The sequence below is a fragment of the Chelonia mydas genome, chromosome 18, assembly GCF_015237465.2.
Source record: "Chelonia mydas isolate rCheMyd1 chromosome 18, rCheMyd1.pri.v2, whole genome shotgun sequence".
Taxonomy (NCBI): Eukaryota; Metazoa; Chordata; order Testudines; family Cheloniidae; genus Chelonia; species Chelonia mydas.
The window spans coordinates 9,346,821-9,368,429 of NC_051258.2; the positions used below are offsets into that span (position 1 = coordinate 9,346,821).

Sequence of the window (21,609 nt, forward strand, 5' to 3'; positions counted from 1 at the left end):
AACCGCATTTGCTCCAACCCCTCAGACAGAGACAAACACCTACAAGATCTCTATCAAGCATTCTTACAACTACAATACCCACCTGCTGAAGTGAAGAAACAGATCGACAGAGCCAGAAGAGTACCCAGAAGTCACCTACTACAGGACAGGCCCAACAAAGAAAATAACAGAACGCCACTAGCCATCACCTTCAGCCCCCAACTAAAACCTCTCCAACACATCATCAAGGATCTACAACCTATCCTGAAGGACGACCCATCACTCTCACAGATCTTGGGAGACAGGCCAGTCCTTGCTTACAGACAGCCCCCCAACCTGAAGCAAATACTCACCAGTAACCACACACCACACCACAGAACCACTAACCCAGGAACCTATCCTTGCAACAAAGCCCATTGCCAACTGTGCCCACATATCTATTCAGGGGACACCACCATAGGGCCTAATCACATCAGCCACGCTATCAGAGGCTCGTTCACCTGCACATCTACCAATGTGATATATGCCATCATGTGCCAGCAATGTCCTCTGCCATGTACATTGGTCAAACTGGACAGTCTCTACATAAAAGAATAAATGGACACAAATCAGACGTCAAGAATTATAACATTCATAAACCAATCAGAGAACACTTCAATCTCTCTGGTCACTGGATCTCTGACCTAAAAGTGGCAATATTACAACAAAAAGACTTCAAAAACAGACTCCAACGAGAGACTGCTGAATTGGAATTAATTTGCAAACTGGATACAATTAACTTAGGCTTGAATAGAGACTGGGAGTGGATGAGTCATTACACAAAGTAAAACTATTTCCCCATGTTTATTTCCCTCCCCCGTTCCTCAGACGTTCTTGTTAACTGCTGGAAATGGCCCACCTTGATTATCACTACAAAAGGTTTTCTTTCCCCACCCCGCTCTCCTGCTGGTAATAGCTCATCTTAAGTGATCACTCTCCTTACAGTGTGTATGATAACACCCATTTTTTCATGTTCTGTGTGTATATAAATCTCCTCATTGTATTTTCCACTGAATGCATCCGATGAAGTGAGCTGTAGCTCTCGAAAGCTTATGCTCAAATAAATTGGTTAGTCTCTAAGGTGCCACAAGTCCTCCTTTTCTTTTTGCGCATACAGATTAACATGGCTGCTACTCTGAAACCTGTCATAAATAAGGTAACACACAGACCATTCACTCAATCAGATTGGATTGCTTCCATCTGCTATATATAGGTAAAACTTCCTTCTTAAGCCCCACAGCCATCAGCTAAAGAAGAAGAATGACCTTTAGCGAGTCTTACCAGTCAGATCCAGTTCTTTAAAATCAAGCGGTGTTTTTAAAGTTTAATCGCTATTGGCATTTCAAGCCTAGCACCTGGGTTGGCAATTTTGATTTAAAGGGATACGATTGTGGACACCAGTAGTATTATACTATAGAAGAGGTTTCAGAGTAACAGCCATGTTAGTCTGTATTCGCAAAAAGAAAAGGAGTACTTGTGGCACCTTAGAGACTAAGCAATTTATTTGAGCATAAGCTTTCGTGAGCTACAGCTCACTTCATCGGATACTATAGAAGAGGCTATATATTAGCTACTATTCTGCTTTAAATATTGTCTTAGTCAGCAGAAGAAAAAATGTCAGCATTCCATGTTTTTAAGTCAACTCTAAAATTTAAACAAGTCAACAACCAGCAAGCTACTACGAAATTAGGATGGTAACATGGCTTACAACCTCTTCCATTGAGTTCCCAATATATTAGCATCACCAATGATAGTGTAATCCACCAGTGTATGAGGACCATCCTTATTCCCCAGTGGGTTACAAGAACACTGTTCTGCAATCCTGTACTAGATTCAGAACTGCCCGTTGTAAACTAACTTCGCACTAAAAAACACTTCAGTTAATTCATTTCCAGGCAGCTACACTGACCAAATGGCTGCAGTTTTCATTCAAGCACATCATGCTGGGAAGGCATTATCTACTGACCCGGGGAAGGGAAGTTAAATTCCCCTGAAGTCTGAAATGAAGTCATTGGACTGCATTTTACCTGCAGCACATGCAAAACAACCTAACCATTTTAGAGTTAGTGAGAACTGGCAGGTTGATTTAAGCAGCTTACATTTGTCCATGTTACACTTCAGCAGGAGTAGCAAAGAGCATGCCTGCACCAATTTACAACAACGTAAGTGATCCATTAGCTCTCGATTGTATCCTGTCCCTTTTATGAATATCTTTTCAACACCTTTTGCACATCAAACAAGCGGGACACCCTGACCTCATTAGCCTGCCCAGCTGTCTCGCACATTCCTCTAGTGCAGAGATTGAACCATTACAAACTAGAGAAAATGCACTACCCAGGGCTTGAAAACTCTGTTTTCTGCCAGCTAGAGGATTCAGTCAGCTGGTCAAATGACACACTGGAGGAGGAAAAACAACAAGGAGTCCAGGTGACACCTTAAAGACTAAACACATTTATTTGGGCACAAGCTTTCATGGGCTAAAACTCACTTCAAAGCTTATGCGCAATAAATTTGTTAGTCTCTAAGGTGCCACAAGGACTTCGCATTGTTTTTGCTGATACAGACTAACATGGCTACCAAACTGGAGGAGGAAGAGCTTACCAGTCAGCTCAGGGAAAACAGCCATGTGAGAAACTTAGCACTCACACTTTCTGGGAATAGGAAGAGTGCTGGAATTTCTATCAGATTGATGTCCCTAGGCCCTGCTTGCGGGCTGCATCTTTTGTCCCAGACACCGTTAAGCAGAGGCTGCTAAGTCTGAAGCCCCTTTGCCATACCTTGCTGATAGAAGAGGGGAGGAGCAATCTTCCCTGCTACAGCTCTTCCACAGCCTGGTGACTTAGGCATGGGAAGTCTGCGGTACTTGGAGGTGCCCCCAGCCTCTAGCTGCTCCATCAGCCACTACTCTCTCTCTTCCTCAGTCTGCATTGCTCACAGCTCTGCCAAGCACCAACCCAGTCAAATTGCAGTATGCTTATCAGTTTTATAGCTGCCCTCTCCCAGCCCTGAAATCGTCTAGCAACTTGGTCATTTCACTCTGCTGCGGCTTGGCAGAGCTAGGAACAGGAACGCTGGGGCTCTTGGGCTGTGGAGACTCAAGTTGACAACAGGCTCACACCTGCAAGGTGCTTCACAACTTTAAGGGCTAGAGAATGACCTTCAGTTTACCAGAAACAAATTTTGCAGAAACTAATGGTCTAGTGCCCCCCATCCCTATTCACCAAGAAGAGCTTCCCATATGTTGACAAGCAAAGAAGGGGCTATTTGTAAGACCTAATAATAAGTGCTGCCCTATCTGGGAAATCCTAAACTCCTGAAGTCTGTTCCAATTGCCTGGTGGTTTGACTGACAAGGTGGGTGAGGCAATACCTGTCAACAGAAGCTGGTCCAATAAAAGATATTCGTTCACCCACCTTCTCTCTAAAATATCCTGGGACCAACACGGCTACAACACCCTTGCAAAGAATGATCTGACTGTCAGATACCTGCTAATGTTCAGTTGTGCACTGACAGTGTTTGTCAGTCTCTTCCCCAGTTGCCACGTCGATCCTTAGCTGTACTAATGGAATGTAGGGTCCACAAATGATCTAGAACAAGGTTTACAACAATAGGTGCCTACTCCTGGGCACCCCAGGTAAGTGGCTGAATTCCAAGAATGCGGAATGCCCTGCGGCTCCCATTTCCTTCAAGGAAGTGAACTGTTCACACCTATTTTTTAAACTGCTAGGTACCCATCTGAATGGTCTCTCAGGCCAACAAGTCCTTAATGAAGGAAGGGACTGGGAGAAAGAGTGACTTGATGAAACCACAGAGTCTACTAAATTAAAGCACATGTGGTCCAAGGAAGTACGAAAATTCTCCCATAGAGAACGGCTCAGTGCTAATTATGTCAGCAGGTTTTAAAATTTTTAGAAGTGGAGCTTCAAGACTGAGCAGTGAGCAGTCCCATTTAGTGTCACTGTTTTAGCATTCCTAAACTATCAAAGTCCTTGGGCACATGCAAAAAACAACACTATGCTCAGATTATAACATATTCTTCAGCAACCAACAACAACAAAAAAATAGAAAAACGGGGAAGTCCCAACATTATGGCCTTCCTGAGATTTCATGAGTTTCTCCGGTTTGCTTTTGAGTAATACTTAACATTTATGTCACACTCTGATTAATCTTCACAGCAGTCCAGTGAAGCCCAGTAGGCATTGTCTCCATTTCACAAAGGGCTTGGGGGAAAACAGAAGGAAATGACTTTATCAAGGCTCCTTAGATCAGTCACAGAAGTAGGATTAGATCTCAGCAGTTCCTACCTCACAATCCTGTGATAAATCCATTAGGGAGACATGGTGGGTGATGTGATATCTTTCACTGGACCAAGTTCTTTCTAGGCAGGACAAACACAAGATGAAACTATCAGAATCTGGCAATTAAGATTTAGTGGAGTAAGGTAAGTCTATTTACTGTGACGAACGTAGTACCCCGGAACAGACTCTGTCAAACAAACAGATTCAAGAATGCTTTCTGCAAGCCTATAGATTACTAATGCTACATATTTCAGCCTTATGATGGAAGCTAGATAGAAGGCTGCTCTCCTTACCTGGACCTCTATGGAGAAACTTATACTCTAATAAAAACTTAAGCACTTAGTTCCTATGAGCATCTCGGACAATGCTCAAAAAGAATTGAGCTGAAATGATTAGTATGTGACCTAGCAGAGGACACTCACTAGAATCTAACTATAGCCACATCTCTGGTTTTCCAAGAGCTAAATGCAGCTGCAGAAGGCTGGATAGTTAACCGATAGATTAGAATGGGTGACTTAGATCCCTCCCTTCTTCTCGGTTGGGTTTAAAGTGGTTTATATATACTTGGTACCTTTATATTCAGTTCCATAGCACTCAGGTATTGAATATTATATTTCTAGTATTGCAAGCAGCAGCTACAGACCTAAGGGATATTTAGAAAAATGTGAAGCCAGGTGTGGCACTGGCAATATCCTCTTTTTCTTTTGAACCAGCAAAGTATTTTCTACCTATTTATCTATGATTGTTCATACAGGGTCATAGATGTGCATGATGCTATGCATAAAGAGAGTCTCCATGTCCCCAGGCTGCTGACAGTCTTAAACACATAATCTTAAGAGCCCAATGATTTCAATGGGAGTTTGATTGGACCCCAATTTTCTACAACTGCATCCTGAGACATTCTCTCGCCTGTTCATTTTTTTAACTAGCTGTTCACCCATCTCTATGCTACTGAATGGCACCTTTTACATTCTCCTTGTATAGCGTCAGGTAGAGACAAAATTTATTTCACAGCAACAGTTGTCTACTGACAAGGAGACAATCATAAGTAGTACACTTTCTCCACAGGTGCACATATATTACTGTAATTGCTTCCTCCTTGTTTTATTCTCTTCTATATAGGTTTTTATATATATATATATAAAATATATATAAATATTTATAAATATATATATATATATATATTATATTTTTATATTCATCACTGTTGCATTCAAGAGCCTTCCAGTAGCTCATTAAGCAGTATGACTAACATGTCACATTTGTTCTTTCACCTGCTTCCCAGAAGGAGACGTGTTTGTGGTAGAATGTTTTGTTATTTTGAAAAATTACAAATGTAGCAACACTTATTTTAAAGAAGGCAAAGTCAATGGAATGCTCCTTGCGCTTGGAGCAGAAGGTGATGAGGTTTGTGAAGGTCCTTAGTTCCTGTGGGAGTTCATTGTGTTTGCAACTGACGCTGCTCTACGAATTATGACCAAATGTAGTGATTAAGCCTAATGTTTGTCTGAAGCAACATAAAAAATTTAAAAAAAAAATTTCATTTCCATATATGGCTTAAATTAACCCATTTTTTTCAAAATATTTCTTTTTTTAAAATCATGCAAACTGATGAGATCTGGCACTTGTATGAAATCAAAAACAGAGGCCACTTCCGTTGACAGAATTTCATACCTAGAAATTTCATACCTAGGCTTTATTTATCTCCAGTTAGCAGCACAAGATTTTGCTTTAATATTGCTCAACGTTCCTGTAGAAATGCATGCTGTACCTGTGAAGCACACATCCAAACATTGAAAACAGAGCTAAGTCGAACTTATCCCACCTTGCCCAAAAGGAATTACTTGCACATTCCCAAACTTCAGGAACTGGCAAATGTTCTCACCTGTGCATTTTACAGGATGCAGCTCTTCATTCAGGTTAGAGCCATCTGGGTCTCTGGTTTTAAGATGCCAGGTAACTCCCTGCTCACTTAGCTGATATAAAGGATATACTAACATATACATTCAGACAGGAGAACAGTAAAAAATACACACGCACACACACACTTTTGCCCCTCAAGACAGCTGGGCTGAGACATCTAACGTGTATTTACAAAATGAAGCCATCACCCTGCTCACACTCCACACTGAATATAGTCAGAAATCAATATGGAAGTTCTACTGATGTTGTGGTGCCAAAGCTACTGTAACAATCTTATTAAAAAAAAAATCAAACTACTTTGACGTTCATGGTAATTGGCATCTAAGCAAACTCAACCATAGTTGTGTAAAAGCAAAACATCTTTCCGTACTACTCAAACTTTATATTCTCAGTCCCATCCTCAGCTATCTGGGCACAAATTGGGGTGAATTTTATGATCATCTCTTGCTGCAAATGCAGTCCGGCTCTACAGAAGGGATCACCCCACATACTCTCTTGTTCAGAGCAAGCCCTAAAACAGATCATCAGTTTTCAGAAGCCGTAACTATTGACACAGAGCCAGAAAGCAGAATTTTTGTTACTTCAGGCTTCTAACACATCATCTCTGGGCATAACACCATGCTGTAGTTTGCACACTCTGAACACATTTAGTTAATTTCAAACCAAAGCGACTACCCCAAGTCTACATATCACTTTGTCAGTTATCTTCAGCATCAAATCTTCATGACTTGATCCAAAACTCACTGCTGTTTACCTTGTGCTTTTAAGAAGGGGGTGGAAGACCTCCCAAAATCCCATTCTGTTAGGTGTGATGACCAGGGTTGTATAGGAAGCACATGAGCTGAGGTTTATTTATTGCTTTCTCAAACACCAATGCCATCCCCTGTGCTTTAGAACCCTTACTCCTGGGAATGCATTCAGAAGCAAAATCAATGGAACATGACTAGGCTTAGCACCCTTCCCCGAAGAAACTGGCCCCTTCGGTTGGGATTAACCTAGGAAAAGCTCCCTGTTCCAGTCTGTAACCCCTGCAGAGCAGGCTCTATCTTCTTGTCTGTCTGTGCAGCACTGCCACTCTGTGGGTACTATGGAATCACTCACTTCATACAATGTCTAAGTGTCTCTAACTCCTTGCTCCTGTGTCCATGGAAAATTGTCCCATGGTTACTGTTCTTTGGGTTACAGAACTCTGCACAAATCAGTTTCCATAATGTGTTGGCTTTTACATTTATGCGAAGCATTAAAAGTGTCAGCCATCTTACATTGTCATAAATGCTGGGGTTGGCCCGAGGCCTTCTCCAGTTCTTTACTTTATTGTCTCCTTCAGTATGGTAGGGTTAAAAAAAGAACTAGATAAATTCATGGAAGATAATCTGTCAATGGCTATTAGCCAGGATGGGCAGGGATGGTGTCCCTAGCCTCTGTTTGCCAGAAGCTGGGAATGAGCGACAGGGAATGGATCACTTGATGATTCCTGTTCTGTTCATTCCTTCTGGGGCACCTGGCATTGGCCACTGTCAGAAGACAGGATACTGGGCTAGATGGACCTTGGGTCTGACCCAGTATGGCCGTTCTTATGTCTTATGGTGCCTTCTCACTCGTAGTTCCCGCCCCCCTTCTGTTTTTAATTCAATTGCACTTATCTAATATCTTTCAAAGCCCTGCCACTTCCCTCCTGCACTTCGATGACTCCTACTGTATTACATCACCTCCGAAGTCTTTTTTTTACCCTCTTCAGCTGAAGTAAAACAAGCTAAATAAGGTCCGAAGTCATTCTTCTTAAAAGGACTGACTGGATCTACCCCACCCCCCATGTTCCTCTTGATCCTGGCTCCCAAGTAATTTTCCTTCAATACCCTTCAGAATTTTAGACTATCTCCACTTGCAGTCTCCTCCTCCCAGTAGAAGCCTATTTCCTATATTCGGCAAAACACTAAAATTGCCAACTGACCGTCTTTCCTCATTTCCCACTCCAATTCCCATAGCTTCAGAATAAATACAGCCTCTGTATATCAGATGTGGTTTTGCGTAATTTTTTTTTATGCACACTAAATATTTTGCAAACAAAACAGCTAAAATTAAATCAGATAGCGAGAGTAACATTCAAACACTCACACTGCTAGGAAGCTCCCATCACCACTCCTGACCATGTTTGCCATCAGAACGCTGACAAAAGAATGCTTTGAAAAAGGGCGTGGCCTACCATGACTGGGCCCAAAATTCACTGCATGAGACAAGGGTGACAGCTACTAATAGTTGCAACATGCAGATAAGATGCATTTTCACAGAACTGTAAATTCTGCTTGAATCACAGTGTGAGTTCACTCATTCCTTGCTCAATGGCACAAAATTTGGAGTTACACCCACAATTGAGGAAAGTTATCTGCTTTGGGTAAAAGACCTGAGACATTCTAGCTTGAGAAAGCACCTGGTAAAGTTTCCAGGTCCTACAGGTGGGTCTCCGCATGGGTTCGGAGTGTGGAGGAGAGGTGGCAGGAAAGCCCAAGCCTGACAGGATAAGTTAGAAAAGGGAAGTGCACTGAACAGTTACAGTGGAACAGTGGTCAGGGAATCACTGGATGAATTTCACTGGTATTCCGATAATTTACTCAAACCCTTGTCTATGCTATTGGATCAGCTCTGTATAGTTGGCCAAATACTGTTCGGGCAATGTATTATTTTACAATAATATATTGAACTCATTGTTTCTTTCTTTCTTCTGCTGTTCAGCCAATCCTAATTGTAAGTTACTCACCAATGTGCTGAGGGTGGGAAGACTGGTCATGCTCCTTTCTCTTCTATTCCTATGTATCTGAGGTGGAGGTAACCTATTAGTGCATCTAATCTGTCTTCACAATTATGCAGGATTGTTCCCTACAATACATTCTCATATGATTCATAGTTAAGTGACTCAAGCAATGGGGCTTTCACCATATCCCTTGGGAGACTGTTGAACAAACTCCTTGACCCCTCTAATTCATCTAAAAGTAAATTAACCCTGTACATACCAGCTGGTCCTGTGTGGCTCCTGTAATTTGTTCAAATGACCACTTGAGTCAACTATTCATAACATGCATTTTCCAATTCTCTATCCCCCCGTGCACGATCTACTCCTAACAAATGCCTTTGTATCTAATATATCTGGTGGCAAAGGGAATGGGAAATAAATGACAAGAGGAAGGAGATAAAAAAAGGTTAATGGCTGACTTTAAGACAATTAAATTTTACACCTAAAGGATATAAGAGGCAAAGACTGAAGGCTTTTGAATGTAGGTGGTAGCAAGGCAGGTTCAAGAAGAGAGAGGCAGTGTGCTGCAACACGTTTACTTTCAAAGCAAATGGAAGGAATGGCTTGTCTCTTCTCTAAATACTGTAACAAACAGAATTTGTCACTGCTACAGCTGAAGGTAAGATCATTTTGAAAAAAAACTGGACTAGAACGTACAAAATTCTAACCAAACTGCCTAGTAAAGTCTTTTTGGATGTTGTCACGCATTACTCACACACTCCTGCCAAAAGAACTGTTAGAACAAAATAAGCATGCTTTTATTTCTACCACCAATTGTATTAGCATTACTGTCAACTTAAAACATTTACCTGTGTTATTAATACCATCTTAGATTATTAGAAGTTTTTTGTCATTACTTATTCTCTGTTTGCTTTCTGCATCCCTTGGGTAATAGTCAGCTTCACTAACAGGTGGTTAGTACAGCAATGTTTGGGTTTCAGGGGGTTGCTAATAGGTTTTAAAAACAGCTATTTTAATTAGATTTTTTAAAATTTTAGAAACATTTCTAGCGGTTCTTGTAAAAAACTGTTAGCTGGTTTGCTTTTAATAAAGACCTAGGGTAACATTTTTAAAAGCCCCTAAGCGACTTAAGAGCCTAAACCCTATAGACCTTCATAAAATAGATGTGCCTAAGTCACTCCTGAAAATGAGACTTAGGCTCCTTACCTCTAGTACATAATTGGGGTTGTTTGTTTGTTTGCGGTTTTCTTACAACACACCAAGTAGCAGAAGTCCTTTTGTTCTCCCACAATATGCCTGTGTGCAAGTTCCCTTCAGCAAAGCCACAGACCGAATCAAATTGGCGTTAGACAAGTGGAGTTTTCTGCTGACTACCTCAGTTTCACTTTTTCCTTCTAGCCCTCACTGCTGCAAAAGTTCACATGCACAATCATCAGTCACATACTTAAGCATATGCAAAACAAGGACTCTTGAGAGAAAGTCAGAGGCCCAACTCTCCACTGCCTTGCACTGTGTCATCATTTAGATAAGTGCCAAATGGGCAGTAAACACAACTGATCAGGAAGTGTTCACATCCCCTTTGCACTGGTGTGAAGAAATACACAAAGCACAAGACAATGCAGAAGGAAGGTCACCATTTAATTTTCTTACAATTAACATAAATGAAGAATGATTCTTCATTCTGACACTCTTTGGAAAGGTACAAACACACACACACTGGAATGCCAAAATATGATCCGACTTTCAGAATAACCATAAGCCCACATATGATTTATCAATATACCCTGTCAAACGACAGGCTCTCAGCTAGTAAGATAGAGTGACCCATTATGAAGTCATAGCTCACTATACTAACAACAACAGATGGTATTAAGATTGCTTTAGTGACATATTCCATGCTCAAAAAGAAAAGAAGTACTTGTGGCACCTTAGAGACTAACCAATTTATTTGAGCATAAGCTTTCGTGAGCTACAGCTCACTTCATCGGATGCATACTGTGGAAACTGCAGAAGACATTATATACACAGAGACCATGAAACAATACCTCCTCCCACCCCACTCTCCTGCTGGTAATAGCTTATCTAAAGTGATCACTCTCCTTACAATGTGTATGATAATCAAGTTGGGCCATTTCCAGCACAAATCCAGGTTTTCTCACCCTCCGCCCCCCCCACACAAACTCACTCTTCCATGCTCAGTTGCTCAAAAAACAGGTTTTTCACAAGAGTTGTAAAACCAGTTTCCATCTCTCTATTTTAGAAGATTAGTTTTCTGTTTATACCATATTTAAATTGAGTTTAAATTTCTTAGACTTTCAACTGCTCCTCCTTTGTCTTTGGGAACGAGCAAGGCTGACTTTCAACTGGACTTTATTTGCTCCCAGGTGGTTGTTATTAATTTTTAACAAGAGAAAGTTAGAAAGCAATATGAGGGCCATGAAAGTTGCAGTTACACATGAGAAAAGAATCTCTGTAAAGAGCAGATCTGCTAGCGTGGTCATAAGACTCAGGGCATGTCTATACTGCCCTGCAGTTTGGGCCACTGGGGTGTGAACAGCAGTGCACACCAAAGAGCTACGTTGTACCTCCCCTGCGTGGACACCACGGTGAGAACTTAAGTTCCTATTTCTCATTAACGTAACCCTGTTTGAAGAGGGTTAATGCGAATTAAGGACCTTTTGATTTGTTCCTGCAGCATCCATACAGGGAACTTTTAGCACAGGACTTTGGTGCACACTGCTATTCACACCCCAGTAGTCCAAACTACAGGGCAGTGCAGACATGCCCTTACTTCCACTATTCATGAGTGAGGCAATCAACATGATTCACAGAAGCCTACACCAGTGCAAGTGGGTGGGGTCTGGATCAGACTGGGAAAAGCCAAGTAGCGTAGCTAGGAATCTTTCAGACTCCTGGCTCCAAACTGGTCCCAAATGTCTCTCTCTTCCCTTTTAATAAAAAAAAAAAAAAAAAAAAGACGTTTTACCTAGCAATTTTTCTACTAGCCCCCATCTCCGTAAACTCCAACCTCCCCCCAAAACCCTGCCCACCTACAGAAGCGGGATAGGTTCACTATAAATCAATTACACAGTTTAGTCCCTCCTCAGTATTTTTGCTGGAAGTTCGGTCCTCAGCTCAGAAACCTGGCCAGCTGGTAAGGCAAATTTTCTTCTTTGATTAACCATTCCACTATAACCAGGTGAATTAAAACACACTAGAGATGCTGAAAACACCAGCTTGGGAAATAGTAGGTATAAATCTATTCTTAGGCATACAATCTTCTCATATGAGATAGCAGTGCCAACTTGTTCAAGTTGAGGAACCACTCCAATCTTTCCCCCATGTTACTTGCAAGGCAGCATACTGAAAGTACCCCCAAGGGTCACCTCAGAAGTTAATGAGCATCCAGAATTCCCTAATATTCTGCATCATTTCACCCTGGCAAGTTTTCCCTCTAGCCTAATTCAACTGTGCTCATCAAATGCCCACAAAGAGTACTAATAAAACTGCCTGGAATTATAAGCTACCCAAGAAATGATTGGATAATGAATTACATACAGCTGGGGGGTGCAACTTTAGTGACAGGACAGTTGTCTCAGTTGTAATATACATGCCAAAGTCATCTTTGTAGTTCTCTATCATACCAGCAGTGAAATAATCCTCGCACACCCTCTTGACACCCAGATACTATAGCAATTACTGCCCTGGCCCTTCGGTATTATTGTTTATGTTGCAGTAACACCTAGAAACACAAAACAGGATAGTGGCCCCACCCTGTTACGTACTGTAACAAACAGTCCTTGCCCCCCAGAGAGCTTACAGACAAGATAAAGGGTGGGAGAAAAAAATATCCTATCTCCATTTACAGGTGGGGAACAGAGGCAGCACAGAGAGATGAAGCAATTTGCCTGAGGTCACACAGGGAGTCAGTGGCAGAGCCGGCAACTGACTCCAGAGTCCCTCAGACAGAAGGCTGCCCGTCCTCATAGGGCAGAGGTACCTGAAAAGGATACCGACGGTGAAACCCATTGATAGCGAGAACTCCCATTGGTAAGGAAATGGCATTCAAGTCCCGTTTCCAGCATGCAAACTGCAAACCCGATTAGAGCAGGGGTGGCCAAACTGCAGCTTGCGAGCCACGCGGGGCTCTTTTACACTTGAAGGGTGTCTCACGTGTCCCCCCACTCTCCACCTACCAGATGGGGGGTGGGGGGGCGGGGACAGACGACTCGTGGCTTCTGCCCTGCAGCAGGATGGTGGGGCTAGGGGCTTCGCCCAGTGGGGAAAGGGGTCTGGGGGCTTCAGCCCCAGGGGAAGTGCCTACTGAGGCTGAGGGCTTCACGCCTGCTCTTGCTGAAGCCCCAAGCCCCCGCAGGCACCTCCCCAGCCACACCACCCTGCCGCAGGGCAGAAGCCCCCAGCCCTGGCGGTTGCACCCAGCTCTCGAACTTCTGAAGATTATCATATGGGGCTCCGAGGATCAGTAAATTTGGCCACTCCTGGATTATAGGGTGCTTGGAGGGCAAGTTCTGGCTAACCAGATAAGGTGATCTCAGTGCAAACCAGTTCCAGTTCCAGGAGATGTTCGGCCCGCCCTGTTATGGAGGCTCACTGTTCAAATCCGAGGCAATCTGCTTCAGAGGCAAGTTCCCTAACGGCAGCGCTGCCGGAAAAGTCTACAAGTGGCCTGCGGACCAGCCACTTGGAGGAACTCCGGGATCCCACCCAGCATCTTTGAGGCAACGCAGAAGCCCTCTGGGACCGCCCGGTGGGGCAGGGATCCCGTTCCCGGCCTCCGGCCAGGGCCAGGTCCATTCCCAAGTGTTACAGCAGGAAAACGAAAGCGACTTACTCCGGGCCAAGGCGGAGGAACGAGTCCGTCCGGGAAGCGCCGACAAGAGGGAGCCGCGCAGGAGAAGCGCCGGGTTTCTCCTGGGGCAGGACGTGGAAATCCGGGGGCAGGGCGTGGCACAGCCCGTCCACGGGAGACCAGGGCGCACCGGAGCGCCGCCGGCCCACCTGCGCCCCGAGCGCACCGGGCAGGGGAGGCGCCTCCGCCGGGGAGCGCTCGGAGCCTACCTGGAACCGGGGCGCCAGGTCAGGGCACAGCTTCCCCCGGGAGGCGCCGGGCTGGGTGAACAGCTCCCGGCGGCTGGGACGGACTCAGCTCCCTCCCCCGGGCACGGGGAGCGAAGTCCGCGGGGGAAGATACCGGGCTCCGGCGCCTCCTGCCCGCGCCCGGGCCCCACTCACCTGCGCGCCTCGGGCGCCGCTCCATGCCCAGCGGCCCTCCCCAAGCCCTGCTGCCGCCGCGGGCGCCGCCTCCTCCCCGTGGCAGGGGAGAGCCAGGGCGGCAGCAGGAAGCCGGCAGCAACCGGGTGGCTCCACGCCCCCTGGACGCCGCGCCCGGGTCCTAGAGCCTCCTGGCACGACACAGCAATGAGGGGCGTGTGCGGGGACGAGCACCTCTCCGCGCAGCATGGCGAGGGGGCCCTTTCCAAGCCGAGAACGGCCCTAGCCAGTGGGTGGGCTCGGGCCGGGGCCCACTGGGGTCCAGCTGGCCCTTGCTGGGGCCTCCAGCCTCCCTAGACAGGCCTGGGCTCCGGGTGCGGCAGCGGGGTTCTGCTCTTCGCACAGCTGCTCCTTCACCTACAACACAGGGGCGTTACTTGACATTCCCATAGCACCTCTCCTTCCACCGGGACCCCGGCGCTCCCTTCCCCAGCCCTGAAGGGCCAGGCCCCAGGGCAGAACAGTCAATGGGCCCCCCACGCACCCCTGTGGACACGGCCCACCGGCTGCGCTGCTGGGCACACTCTTCCAGCAGGGCCAGGGCTTCCACCTGCCCACCCAGTGGGGTTGCCAACTGGCTAATTGCGCAAACCCAAAGACCCTTGCCCTGCCCCTTTCCCTGCCCCGAGACCCCTACCCCACCCCCTCCCCCTCCCTCTGGCACTCGCTCTCCCGCACCCTCACTCGCTTTCACCAGGCTGGGGCACGGGGTGGGGATGCGGGAGGGGGTGAGGGGTGCAGACTCTAGGAGGGAGTTTGGATGTGGGAGAGGGCACGGGGTGCAGGCTCTGGGAAGAAGTTTTGTGCGGGAGGGGGTGCAGACTCTGGGACGGAGTTTGGGTGCAGGAGGGGGTTTGGGGTGTGGGCTCTAGGCTGGGGCAGGGGTGCAGGAGGGAGTCAGGGGGTTGGCGCTTACTTCCGGGCAGCTCCCGAAAGCAACTGGCACACCCTTGTGGCAGCGGCTCCTAGGCAAGGGGCCAAAGAGAGCTGGGGAGTCGGCACTCAGGGCGTTTAAAGAGCATGAGAGCTGAGGTTCCCATGTAATCACTTGTCTCCAGGAGCTGGGTGTCTAAGAAAACTTCAAATATCACGGGACTTGTGATAAATTCACAATCATTAGCAACAATTTATTTCGAGCTATTGGCTCAAAGGACACGTTGTAAGGAATAGACGGTGCCAAAGATTAGATCACTGCTCCACAGAGGTTACAGTCCATTCTGGGATTTTCAAGAGACTCTAACAGAGTAAGGAACCCAAATTCCAATTGGAGTTGGGTGCCTAACTCCCTTTGGCATCTTTGAAAATCCACCCTAAAAGCATAAGTGGGCATAATGTAGAAAGATAAACGTACAGTTCCTGGGAGGCCAGGGTGAGGGTGGTGCGGTCTTGGCAGCATTAGGGCACTGAGGAGTGATGTCAGAGCAAGCAGTATCTTCAGGGGGAGGGGCAGGATCTCCCTGGATGAGTGACTGCTAAAAAAATAACGAATGGCAAGAGAGATCCAGCACCAGAATTTCCACCTGACAGCTCCCAAATACAGTGGTCAGCCAGGAAGGATGGGTCTGCTGTGGAGGATCAGGGAGAAGAACGCAGCCCCTTAGAAGCCCCTGCCTGTTGATCTTTAGACCCCATCTCTGGTTCCCTGTCTGCCCCATCCCAAGCGACTATGCTGGGGTTATTATAGCCGACAAGACTATAATATAATGGGAGGAAGAAGGAAATGGTCTGTTGGGAAACTCACCGCTCCTCAATGCCACTTCCTCTGAAGCAGCTGGTGCTGGCCACTGTCAGAGCCAGGGTCCTGGATGAGGTGGACTTTGGGTCCAATCCAGACTGGCAATTCCTGTTTTCCTACAAATTAAACCCTGTGAGGAGAGGACTGACAACGAGGACATAACCCCTCAGTACGTTTTCCTTATTGAAAGGCCTTGCCTCCAGGCTCGCTGAAAAGAACTGAAAAACTTATGGCATTTTCAGGGCCCTTACTTTGTCCTCAGCCACAAATCTTGTCCCAAACTGGGTCCTAGCTCATCTCCTTTTTCAGTCCATATACTGAAAGTGCATCAAATCATTGACCTTGGACAGAGATCTTTATCCATATTTGTCCCTGCCTGGTGTCACTCCATTGTGAGTTTTTCAATGGAAACATCCAGGTGGGACAGAGGGGGCATTCACTCCTCTGTGGAACACACAGGAAATGAGGCCTAGACCCCTGAAGTCCCTAAAGTGCAAAGAAGGTGTCTGCAGTCAGGCCGAAGGTATGAGGGCACTTAAGACATCCACTTCTCTCCATTGAAAAATAGGCCATATTGCAGATAATCCACATTGTCCCTGCCCTCTGAGGGATGGTGGGAATGGTATCATATGTCCCACCCTTTTGCACAATCAGCTAGTGAAATTTCTAAAGCACCTTGCAATCTTTTTGAATGGTACTGGTGTCTACTAGTAGTAATGGTGCTCTGAGGCCCCTACCAGGATCGGGGCCCCATTTGATAAGTGGGGCACAAAGCCAGAGCAGACGCAGTCCCTGCTCCAAAGACGGTATACATTAACAAACATCAGATATAAAATGCCAGATGATCACTATAACTGCGTGTTTTGACTTTCAGTTTTCCCTTTGCTGTGGTGCACTCAGGGCCCGATCCAAGGTCAATCTGAAGTCAATGGAATGACGTAGATTGACTGCAGTGGCCTTTGGATCAGGCCCTAAGAACAAAAAAAGAAACCAGAGCCGTGGAGTCTCTGGGTTGGAGAGCAGCCTTCTCCTCTGCACTTTTGTTTTAAACTCTCACTTTTGTTTTAATCTCTGTTTACCACGGTGTTTTCAGGCATATCAGCTTTTAGTAGGTCAAGAGCCCCACTCACAGGCTTTTGCTTTGGTTGTCAGTAGTTACATCTGTTATGCTGTACTGTGAATACGGCACTGGGGAGAATGCAAATAAATATCCCATTTACTCAATGGCTGGAAAGCAACTTTGGTGCAAAAATGAACTAAGTCATCCCGATCCCGTGAGCATGGCCAGGCTGATGCTTGACAGTTAATTGCTCGCCTTCCTCTTTTCCTCTGGATTTGTGGTGTTTTCCTTTGGGCAGCTTTTTTGAATAATGTAGCAGGTGCAGCCTCATAAAACAGCAGAAAAGGGCAACCATAAAATCTGATTTTGTTCTCCGTCTCCACCAAAGGCTTTGATGATCAAACAATCTTTTTATGAATAGGCTTATCTCTAACTAGGGCTATAGATGCAGCTAATAGGATTTTTATGGCACCTCTACTTTGAAACCTGTGTTTAAAAATACTGCCTTTTCCCCAAACATGCTTGTACATCAGAATATAAGAACAGCCATACTGGGTCAGACCAATGGTCCATCTAGCCCAGTATCCGGTCTTCTGGGCCAATGCCAGGTGCTTCAGAGGGAATGAACAGAACAGGTAATCATCAAGTGATCCATCCCCTGTCGCCCATTCCCAGCTTCTGGCAAACAGAGGCTAGGGACACTTCAGAGCATGGTTTTGCATCCCAACCCATCCTGGCTAATAGCCATTGATGGGCCTAACCTCCATGAATGTATCTAGTTCTTTTTTTAACCCTTTTATAGTCTTGGTCTTCACAGCACAGAATTCCACATATAGGGAAGACAGGAATTGAACCCAGGCAGCCGGTCTCCAGTCCCCTCCTCTAAACACTAGACAACACTGCCTCTGAAGTTACTTTCTCCCTCTCTAAATTCCCCTTATGCGGTTTCATCTGGATCTGGTATTTTTCACCTCCTGTCCTAAACTAATGTATAGGGTTGTCATGCACTGTTAAACTGCTGCTATGTTCCAGCCCAGAGGTGGCTGTATGTTAGTAGTGGAAGAAGTAATTCTTTCCTGTGTAGAGTCTGTAAAAAAACCCCCTCTGGGTGAAATTCTGGAAATGAGCTGACAGTCTGACTCAAGGGCATGAGGGAAGAAGGAAGTAACTCCTTAGCCACAATCTGCAGTAGTCAGGTCCGAATAGCTCAACAGCTGCTGCGGCAGGGAATGGACCCATGTCAAAGCCCAGGATTGTTGTGTTCAACCCTAAGCAGGTTTGTGTGCTAGTGGAGTCATGATTTTCCTGGAGCTGTCCTTGCCCCTGGTCCTCCCCGTCACATCTTTCTCCCCCATGGTGGGCGTCAGACATGGGGCTGCTGATTTGCTCTGAGTGGCTTCTGGAACCTTGTCTACACGGTGGACATTTTGCAAACTGTTTCTAACATAGTCCAGTTCCCCTGGATGGTAGATGGTGTCTCAGCCTTCATCAGTGACATGTCATCTAATTCCATTCTGAGGATGTCTCAGCAACATGGTGCTGAAAATGCTACCACCAGCCCATCTAGTCTGGGGTTCCTACTAACAATTATTATTATTATTAAGGAATTCAGTGTGATTGCACCAATTCATGGACCAAGAGTTTTCAGCAGAGATTGGGAGCAATATGTATATCTGGTCACTAGGGCTGCAGCAATCGTTACTATATCAGACAAGGGAGGAATTGTACTGAGAGGAAGAGATGAAATTGCTTAGATGTAGTCTCTCTCATTTCACTGGATGTGCAGTTTTGATCAATCAGTGGAAAATTATTTGAATGGTTGAGAAATTCAGACACTGTTTGCTTCATTTCTGCTGTTGTTCCCCATTTACAGCGGCTAGAACATATCTAAAAGACCAGAATATATTATGCTGAATACAACCTCCCAGAAGAGCTTGCAGTGCTGATGAGAAGAGTTACAGAAAACACTGAAGTTAATTCAGAACTGAATAGTGATTTCAGGTGCCTCAATTTTTGGGTGTCCAATTCAAGACATCTTAAAGGAACCTGATATTCAGAGGTTAACTTGTCAGCATTTCCAGAAAATCAAACCCTTTTAAGGTATCTCATGGTGAGCAAACCGCTCCCCCCCCCAGTTTATTTTGCAAAATTCGGCACGAAATTTCATGTTATTTTGCATCTGAAATGTAGGATTATTTTATTTATCTAGCAGACATCCAGCAAGACCATTTAGTGTGTAGTATCCCCATGAGCAACTAAACCAGGGAAAGCCAGAATGATTTTAGAGGCAAAACTGAAGTGCAAGGCCTAGCTCTAATACAGATCAGTACATTCCGGAAGTTTGGAGTTGTATCAAGACAAGCGTGAACAGAAGAACAAATCCTGATCCAACCTCCCTCCATCCAGAATTCTAGATCAGACTCACCTCTAGTTTTAAAGGAATAATATTTAGTTTTTATACAGCATTTTTCATCTGTAGATCTCAAAGCATTTTAAAAAAAAGAGAGAGAGAGACAAGGTAGGTGAGGTAATATCTTTTACTGGACCAACTTGGTGAGAGAGACAAGCTTGCCTCACCCATCTTGTCTCTCTGTTATTCTGGGACTGACACATCTACAACAATACTGCATACGTATTAAAAAAAAAAAAAGGACACAAACATTGTTATACCCATTTTTCAGGTGTGAAAGTTGAGGCACAGAGAGGTTACATAACTTGCCTCGCATCACACAGTGAGTCAACGGAAGCATTAAGAACTGAATACAGCTCCCCTGATTCGCAGGCCTTTGCCCAGGCCTGTGAACCAGGATAGTACCCACTATAACAAAATAATACATAACAATGGGAGGTCACAGTGAGCAACTCTAGCTGTATTGGATAAAAGGCATGCACTAGCTGTTCAGATGGAGCTATTACAATCTACACAGGGTGAGGATCTAGTCCCCTTGCCACCATTATCTACGACACTGATAGTCATGCATTTAAAAAGCTTGCATTTTATTACTATTAAAGTTTATTTAAACTTAACTCCATATTAGTCTGGAGATTTCATATGGACCAATCCATTTTGGTAATATATGTAAAGTTATCTTAATAGGCACTAGATAGCTGTAACAGGGTCTCCCCAAACTCAGCATCAGACCCTGCCTCTGCCTTACTTTCTCCACACTCGTGTAAGCCCACAGGCCAACTTACCAGCCAGCTGCATCAAAGGAATTTCCACCACTATCAGTATTGCCTTCCCTTTTCTTAGGGTTGCATTTATTGTTCAAATACAGCCCAAAAGCAATCAGCTAGGTAAACCAGGTCCTGCTGCCTGGCCCCTCCTAAGACCTACTGCCTCAGAAGGCTGCTTCTACTGAGAGAACAGGTGTCACTAGCCAGGTCTGTCCCTACCTAGTGTAACAAGCCCCTTTCTGGTACTTTCCCTGATCCAGAATCTCCAGCAATCCCCTCCATACAGCTCCCTCCCAGCCCCCAAGTAAGCTGCTTGTTGGTCCTATCTCACCATCTGAGATGCAGCTAGTCAGTCACAGGTGGGGGCCATAGGGCTCTGCCTGACTCCCTTAAAGAGGTCATCTCACCCTGAAACAACAGCCCTAATATGTGGGACAATATTTTCTCTGTTTCTTTTCTTGTTAGTATCATCTTCTTTTTATTGAACTAGCAAAACTTACAGCCTGCATTGATTTTGCTGCAAATGCAATTTTGCATTCACTTAGAGCTTTGTCTGAACACTTTAGCCCCTTCAGACAATTGCAGTTTGCTTTTCCCCCCTAATGCTTCCACTGCACTCATCTGTCTCTATGGGCACTCTCTAGTTGGTGGCTAGTTCAACATGACTCCTTTGGAATTTACCTCTATTAAGTCTTTGTGCAGCTAATGCAACTGCCTTATGGCCGTGCATTCCTGTGGTTTGCAAGGTGTACGTCCTTGGGAAATGTAGAGACGCAGGGACAAACCTACCAGATCCCACCGTCGCATAACCACGTTCCTTATGTGGTATGCTGCCATAAGACAAAGTCAAAGCTGCAATTTTTCTATAGCAGCACAACACAGTGTTGTGGCTTGTTCAAAGTTAATTGGAAGGGGGGGGGGGGGTGGGAAATTTCCATGCACAGCTCTGGTGCCGATCATCTATGACTCATCTGCAGTATAATACAAAGCCAAAATGAGAAGCATTGCCCCTAAACTGCTCCAGCTTGCAACTGGCAGGCAATCCAGCGGAACAGACGGACCAGTTGGATCTGTCCAAGAGCCGAGCAGCAAGCGTCTACTTCACGCTCACCGACTTGGCACGCTCTGCAGTGATTATGACTGTGTCCAGTTTTACTTCCCCTTGGCTGGCATGTGTCCATTAATTGGGGCTTTCACATTTACAGGTGCTTTCCACAGCTGACTGCCGTTCCTGCATGGAGGTCTGGATTTTAACTCACAGGGCACTATACAATCAGGATGTCTCTACGTACGCAGGCAGGGTGGCATTCTCCTGGTGCAGCTAAGAGTTTGGTAGGTTTGTATCTTCTAAAATGCA

General features: G+C 45.4%; 1 protein-coding gene and 1 long non-coding RNA gene across 9 annotated transcripts in view; one reads left to right on the forward strand and one right to left on the reverse strand.

Moving 5' to 3' along the window:
* LOC122463294 overlaps positions 1 to 9,877 on the forward strand; it is a 37,163-nt gene extending 27,286 nt beyond the window's left edge. The window contains exon 3 of the long non-coding RNA XR_006286497.1: positions 9,476 to 9,877. This is a non-coding gene — a long non-coding RNA (uncharacterized LOC122463294). The remainder of the gene's footprint in view (positions 1 to 9,475) is intronic.
* Positions 1 to 14,375, reverse strand: part of TMEM51 (transmembrane protein 51) — a 35,204-nt gene extending 20,829 nt beyond the window's left edge. For 2 of the 8 annotated variants that reach the window (XM_027829651.3, XM_027829653.3), the window contains exons 1-2: positions 14,242 to 14,351; positions 4,323 to 4,396 (exon numbers count right to left, since the gene is read on the reverse strand). The gene's annotated coding sequence lies outside the window, so the exon portion shown is untranslated. Of the gene's footprint in view, positions 1 to 4,322; positions 4,397 to 13,526; positions 13,785 to 13,840; positions 13,984 to 14,241 lie in introns of those variants that run through there. The other 6 variants (XM_027829652.3, XM_037881304.2, XM_007067435.4 and 3 more) reach the window with 5 other exon arrangements.
* Positions 14,376 to 21,609: the final 7,234 nt, after the last annotated feature.